Below are 6,838 nucleotides of genomic sequence, written 5' to 3' on the forward strand. Positions count from 1 at the left end.
AACGTCGTGGATGGACCTAGAGATTATCATACTAAGTGAAGTAAGTCAGAAGAGAAAGACACATATATGATCTCTCTTATATGTGAAATCCAAAATACGACACAAATGAACTTGTCTACGAAACAAAAACAGACTCACAGACATAGAGAACAGACTTGTGGTTGCCAAGGGGGAGAAAGAGGGAGGGAGGGTTGGATTGGGAGTTTGGGGTTAGCAGAGGCAAACTATTAAATATAGGATGGATAAGCTACAAGGTCCTACTGTCTAGCACAGGGAACTATATTCAATATCCTGTGATAAGCCATAATGGAAAAGAAAAAGAGTTTTATTTATACGTTCCATCCCTAACTGAGCTGGCCCATCCCCTCCCATGGTTCTAAGTGCAGCCCGAGGCTGCAGACTTCCCACCGTGGTCTTCAGCTCCAGAGCAAGCCACCTGCAAACCAGCCGCATCTTCCCAGGGGCTGGCAACTCTCCTTTGCTACTGATTCCAAGACACATCCAGATAGCACAAATGTGACCATGAAAACAAACTCAGGCATGTTCAAATCAGGGAAATAACATTCTTATCTCTGTTTAGTAGTTGCTTAATTTTAGAATAGCTTAGAGTTACAAAAAAGTTGCAAAGATCTGTACAGAGTGTGCAGAGTGCTGTAGACCCCCGACCCAGTACCCCTATTTCCAACACGTTAGTACTTTAGTACGTTAGTACGACATGCTTATCCAACTAAGGAACCGAGATGGATACGTTATTATTAACTAAAGTCCACACTTTACTAGAATTTCCCTAGCTTTCCCCTAACATCCTTTTTCTGTGCCAGTCTCCTCTGGGCTGTGACATTTCTCAGACGTCCCTGGGTCTTGATACCTTGAAAGTTTTGAGGAGGACTGGTCAGGTATTTTGTCCCTCAATTTGTTTGTCTGTTGGTTTTCTGATGTTTTTCTTATGGTTGGGCTGGAGTTACGGGGTTTGGGGCAGAAGATCCAGACAGAGATAAAAATGTCATTCTCCTCAGGTCACATCATCAAGGATACACACCATCAAGGATACACACATCAAGGATATACCCCATCAACGGGACTTGTGACAAACAATTTTACCCTTGATCACCTGGCCAGTATCGTCTTTTTTTTTTGCTGCGTTGGGTCTTCATTGCTGCACACGGGCTTTCTCTAGTTGCGGCGAGCAGGGGCTCCTCTTTGTTGCGGGCACGTGCTTCTCATTACAGTGGCTTCTTTTGTTTCGGAGCACGGGCTCTAGCTGTGCGGGCTTCTGTAGTTGTGGCATGGGGGCTCAGTAGTTGTGGCTCCCAGGATCTAGAGCGCAGGCTCAATAGTTGTGGCCCACGGGCTTAGTTGATCTGCGGCACAGGGGATCTTCCCGGACCAGGGCTCGGACCCGTGTCCCCTGCATTGGCAGGTGGATCCTTTTTTTGTTTTCTTTGTTCCTTTTGGAACCAAAACTTTAATCCCAAGGAGTCTCACAAAACATATTACAAATGACAGCATGAAAAAGAAAACTGCACAGTAACTCAAAGTTCAGCTCTACAATATACTCTTCATCTGGCAAGACATTGGTATCTTGATCATCTCAACTTCCAAAAAACATTACAAAGAGCTATGTATTCATGTACGGCAATCACAGAGGGGACTTATGACCTAACTCAAAGGGAAACTAACTTCCTTGAAACTTCTTAGATTCTAAACTCACTGGACAACCTCTTGTCCAGTGTGAAGACTAGTGGAATTCTTAAACCTCTAATCTAGGGTAAGGGTGCGGCTTTCACTTCTACCTGCTGGCTTGTGTTCACAGCACCTTTTAAAGACTGCTTGCTTAACTACAGCTGCATACCATATCCCAGCTACAGAAAGTCTTTTCAATGTTTGCCAGTGTTGCTTCCATAATAATAAACATCACACTTTAGGTGGGCAGGAGTTAGAGTTTTATTATCAGTCTAGGCAAGACCAAAAATTCAAAGCAAATTCAATTTTGCTTAAGAGAACATTGTAAAGAAACAATTCTTCATATTACATGCCTCATATGACCCATTTCAAACCATAGAGAATGACATGTTTATGTGTCACCGCCCAAGAGACAAACAAATGTGAACAGCTAAAACATTTAAAAAGTGCATCAAGCTTCGGAAGTCTCAAACGAAACTTGAATTTTCTGTACATACTCCTGTCAAATGAAGTTATTTCCTGTGCACCACTCCTCTTGCAAAGTGGTCTGCTATTTCCTTTCATTTGACCTGGATCGGCTAGGAGACCTAGAGAAAGATCGGGACGGCTTGCGATTTCTCTCCTGGGACAGTGATCTCTCTCTTCTCCTACATCTACTAAAGGGACCTGCTCCGGCTGCGGGAGAAGCTTCTCCGTCTTGGACATCTGTGGTGAGGGGGAGGACTCCTCCTCCGATAATCATCTCGAGGGCGACGACCCCAAGAAGGAGGCGGCCACGATGTCGACTTCTCCTTTCCCCATTGGACAGGTCCACTCTTACTCGGCAGCCACAGAGTGTTCTCCCGTCTAGTTCTCAGACAGCATCCGCTGCACCTCGGGGATCTTCATTTTCAACAAGAGCGAAGCCGGGAGGGTTTTTAGCAACCCACACACTTCGGAGTGGTCCATAATACCCTAAAGCTCGTTCGAATTCAGTCTTGTTACCACTGTTTCCAAGATTCCTTACACAAACGTTACAGTCCAACGGACAGGAATCCCGATGCAAGACCCTCCTGGCTCCTGGGTTTCATGGGCCACAGGGTGATCCCGGGCCTCTAGAATCTCGCAGCTGAATCGGCTCGCACAAGCTGTCCTGTGGAGATGCTTTTCCCCCCATGTGTCCAGCCCGGGGCGCTGCTGTCTAGGCCCGACCTCCAGGGTGACAGGGTGAACCCCAGGTCCCTGGAGCAAACACTCAGAGCCCTGGTGACCAGACTCAGGGGGCTGCGGCGGCAGCTGGACATGTGTGGCCACCCTGGTGGTGTTTGGCCCCATCTGCAGTTCCAGTTCCAGCTGAGAAAGAGCCTCGCTGTGTTATTTTCTCCTGGTTGTGTAAGGATCCCCGGTGTCATTTGACAGAAATGTACATGGTGTGTTCTTTCTCTCTTTTCTCCCTGCTTCCTCTCGTCCCTCTCCCCCTCCCTCTCTCCCTCTGTCCCCCCCCTTCCCTCTCCCTCTTTCCTCTGCGTCTCTCTCTTTCCCTCTCTCCCTCCCCCCCTTCCCCCCTCCCCGTCCCTCTCCCCGTCCCTCTCCCAACTCCCTCTCCACCTCCGTCTCCCCCTCGCTCTCCCACATCCCTCTCCCTCTACCCTCCCCCTCCCTCTACCCCCTCCCTCTCCCCCGTCTCTCTCCCCCCTCCCCCCTCCGTCTTCCCGCCTCCCCCGTCCCTCTTCCCTGTCCTTCTCTCCCTTCCTCTCTCCCTGTCCCTGTTTCCCTGTTCCGCACGCCCTCCCTCTACCTCTTTCCCTCTCCCTGTCCCTCCACCTCCTTCCCTCTCTGGAGAGGGAAGGAGGTGGAGGGACAGGGAGAGAGAGCAGGATGGGGGGAGAGGGAGAGAGGGGGGGAGAGGGAGAGAGGGATAGAGGGAGGGAGCGAAAGACGTCCTTCCCTCCCTCCCTATATCCCTCCCTCCCTCCCTCCCTCCCTCTATCCCTCCCTCCCTCCCTCCCTCCCTCCCTCTCCCTCCCTCCTTCTCCTCCCTCTCCCTCTCCCTCTCCCTCCAACTCTCCCGCTCCCTCCATCTCTTCATCTCCCTCACTCCCTCCCAGAGAGGGAGAGATGGCAAGGCAGAGACAAGGGAGCGGGAGAGAGAGAGAGGGAGAGATGGAGGGAGAGGGAGGGAGAGGAAGAGAGGGAGAGAGATATGGAGAGGAGAGGGAGAGAGAGGCGGGAGAGGGAGAGGGAAAGAGGTCTCTTCCTCCCTCCCTCTCCCTCTGTCCTCCTTCTCTCCCTCTCCCCCCTCTCTCCCTCTCCCCCCTCTCTCTCCCTCTCCCCCCTCTCTCCCCCCTCCCTCTCCATCTCTCTCTCCCTCTCCCCCCTCCCTCTCCATCTCTCTCCCTCTCCCCCCTCTGTCTCCCCCCTCCCTCTCCATCTCTCTCTCCCTCTCCCCCCTCCCTCTCCATCTCTCTCTCCCTCTCCCTCCACCTCCTTCCCTCTCCAGAGGAGAGAGAGAGGGAGAGCGGTAGAAGTGCTGAGGAGGGGGGCTCCCTCCCCCTCCCACTCCCATCCTCTCCCTACTGCTTTCTCTTTTCTCTGCTTCAATGAACACCAGGCGCCTTTTAGATCAGCCCTGAAGTCAACGTCGATGCTTGGACAGCCTGACCTCCCCGCTGACTTCCAGCCCAGGACCACCGCTGGGAGATGAAGTCTGCGGGGCCCTGGGCGCAGGCTGCACAGGCACCTCCCCTGATGCCCAATCTCTCCTCGTTTACGAGGCAGCCGACACTCCCCTCCCTGACTCCCCAAGATTTGGGGCTTTTTTAGTATGTGTCGATAATGCCATGAGCTACTATTTAACTCTTCCACGAGGACCCATCTCCCAAAATGCAGTGGTTTTCAGCCTTGGCTGCACTAGAGAACCCCCAGGGAAGGGAGAGACGTCTCTCCCTCCCTCTCTCTTTCTCTCCCTCTGTACTTCTGTCTACCTCTCTCCCTCTCCCTCTCCCTCTGGGGTGATGCCCGATGAGCTCAGAATCGCAGATGGCCCCCCCATCCCCTCTCTGTGGCTTGCATGGGGGATGCACCTTCTCACCGTGGCCCGGGCATGGCCTTGACACTCAGACATCGGGTCCTGCGTGGACACTTGTGTTTGTTCCATAGCGCAGGTGGCTGCAGTCTGTGCTTCTGTAGATGGGGGCTGTGCGTGAGCCCTTCATCTTCCCCGCAGACACCACTGGTGCTCGCTCGGCCTCGCGGGTGATGCGGGGGGCACGGGGGACAGTCTTGTGTCCCCACCTTCTTGGGCTACAGACAGGCCACGCTGGTCCCGTGGTGACTGGGGGCTCCCAGGAGAACCCCACTGCAGACCGGAGAGGTGGCCCCAGAGAAGGTGGCGTACGCCTGGGGCCGGGCCTCATCAGTGAGCCACGGGCCACCTGCAGCAACAGCTGTCTCACCGTCCAGGGGCTGGGTGTTCGGGCGCCGTGGGGTTGAGCCACTGTCTGCACGGCAGCCGTGTTTGTCTTGTTGAGCCCGGGGAGGCCCCTTGGTGGCTCCTGGAAAGACTGGCCGCATTTCTTCCTGCCCTTGGCCTTAGAGCCCATCACGTTCATGCCGTTTCTGGTTCCAAAAGGACCTGTGTTAATAAAGACCACGTGTTAGGACAGCACCAAAGTGTCTAGAAATCCGGGCCAGGAGGAGGAGGGAGGGGGATTGGCTGTGCCCGCCAGTGGCCTGGGAGCCCTGCCCGCCTGCAGAGACCTGGCCCGGGGCCCGCGGGGAGGCCGTGGCCCTCGGTCCCCAGCGCCTTCCGTCTCTGGGTTCCAGGAGAACTGCGTGATCCTCAGGGAGCTGGTGAGGCTGCAGGCCTTGAAGTCCCGCCTGCTGGGGTTCCGCACGCAGGCCGACTCCGTGCTGGAGATGAACATGGACAAGACCAGCCAGGTGGTGGCCACTGTCCTAGGTAACACCGCCTCCCCCTGAGTCCCAGTGGGGACGGGGTCAGGCGGACCTTGACCGGACGTGGTGCTGCCTGAGACCCCACTGTGTCAGCCCTTGGGGGTCACCTTCCCAGACCCTTCATTCTGCCTCGAGGGGCGCGGGGTCGGGGGTGGCTGGGGGGCCGCCCCGGGGACGTAGCCGAGCCTCTCCCCTCCGCCCGCAGGTGAGCTGGCCCAGAAGCTGAAGCCCCTCGGGGAGCAGGAGCGGCCGTGATCCTGGAGCTAAAGAAGGCCGAGTGCCAGAGGCGGGGCCTGCACTTGGACGGCCCCATCAACGCCTGGGACCTGCGCTGCTACATGAACCAGGGGGAGGAGACGCGCTACCACGTGAACCAGTACCTGCTCAATGAGGCTTTCCCCATGCAGGCGCTCACACGCGGGCTGCTGGGCATCTCCCAGGAGCTGCTGGGGCTGACTTTCGACCTGGAGGAGGGCACCAGCATGTGTCACGAAGACGTGAGGCTCTAAACGGTCTGGGACGCGGCCTCGGGCAAGGTCATCCATCGGCAAGTTCTACCTGACCTCTATCCTCGGTGCGTGCGTGGGGGAACCTGTCGGCCGTGGGCCGGGGCTCCTCTGTCGAAGCGGGGCCCCATCCACGTCCCTCCGCAGGGTGGGGAAGTCCGGGCACGTGGCCTGCTTCGGCCTGCAGCCGGGCTGCCTACAGCACGATGGGAGCTGCCAGATCGCCATCGCGGCCATGGTGGCCAACTTCACCAAGCCTACGCCCAACCTGCCCTCCCTGCTGCAGCATGATGAGCGGGAGACCAACTTCCACGACGTCGGGCACGCGATGCACCAGCTCCGCTCCCAGGCGCAGGGCTGCAGGCAGGGGGCGGGGAGGGCCCGGGCGTGCGTGGTCCTCAGGCAGGCCCTCGCCATGGGATTCTTCCACTGACATCACCCCGCACGTGGTGACGCCCTCGGTGTCAGCTTCCATCATCAGACCCCAGGCACTGGGCGCATAAATAACGGAAATGGATGTCCTCGAGGCTCTAGAGGCTGGAAGACCCAGATCAAGGAGTCAGGGCTGGTTCCCTGCATGTTAAATACATGCACTCAAGAGTTGCCTTGAAGAAAGACAAAAGAAAAGAAAGGAACGTTGCCTGCAAGTCTGCTGACAGCCGGTGATGAGAACCAGAGGGAAGGCTCTGGGGCCGGGGGCGCAGTGCCCTGTG

General features: G+C 56.0%; 2 pseudogenes; one reads left to right on the top strand and one right to left on the bottom strand.

The window, feature by feature from the left end:
* Window positions 1-1,931: 1,931 nt before the first annotated feature.
* LOC125964854 (serine/arginine-rich splicing factor 3-like) lies at window positions 1,932-2,749 on the bottom strand (annotated as a pseudogene).
* Window positions 2,750-4,851: 2,102 nt separating this feature from the next.
* On the top strand, window positions 4,852-6,558 carry LOC125964817 (thimet oligopeptidase-like; annotated as a pseudogene).
* Window positions 6,559-6,838: the final 280 nt, after the last annotated feature.

Source organism: Orcinus orca, chromosome 6 (genome assembly GCF_937001465.1).
Source record: "Orcinus orca chromosome 6, mOrcOrc1.1, whole genome shotgun sequence".
Taxonomy (NCBI): Eukaryota; Metazoa; Chordata; class Mammalia; order Artiodactyla; family Delphinidae; genus Orcinus; species Orcinus orca.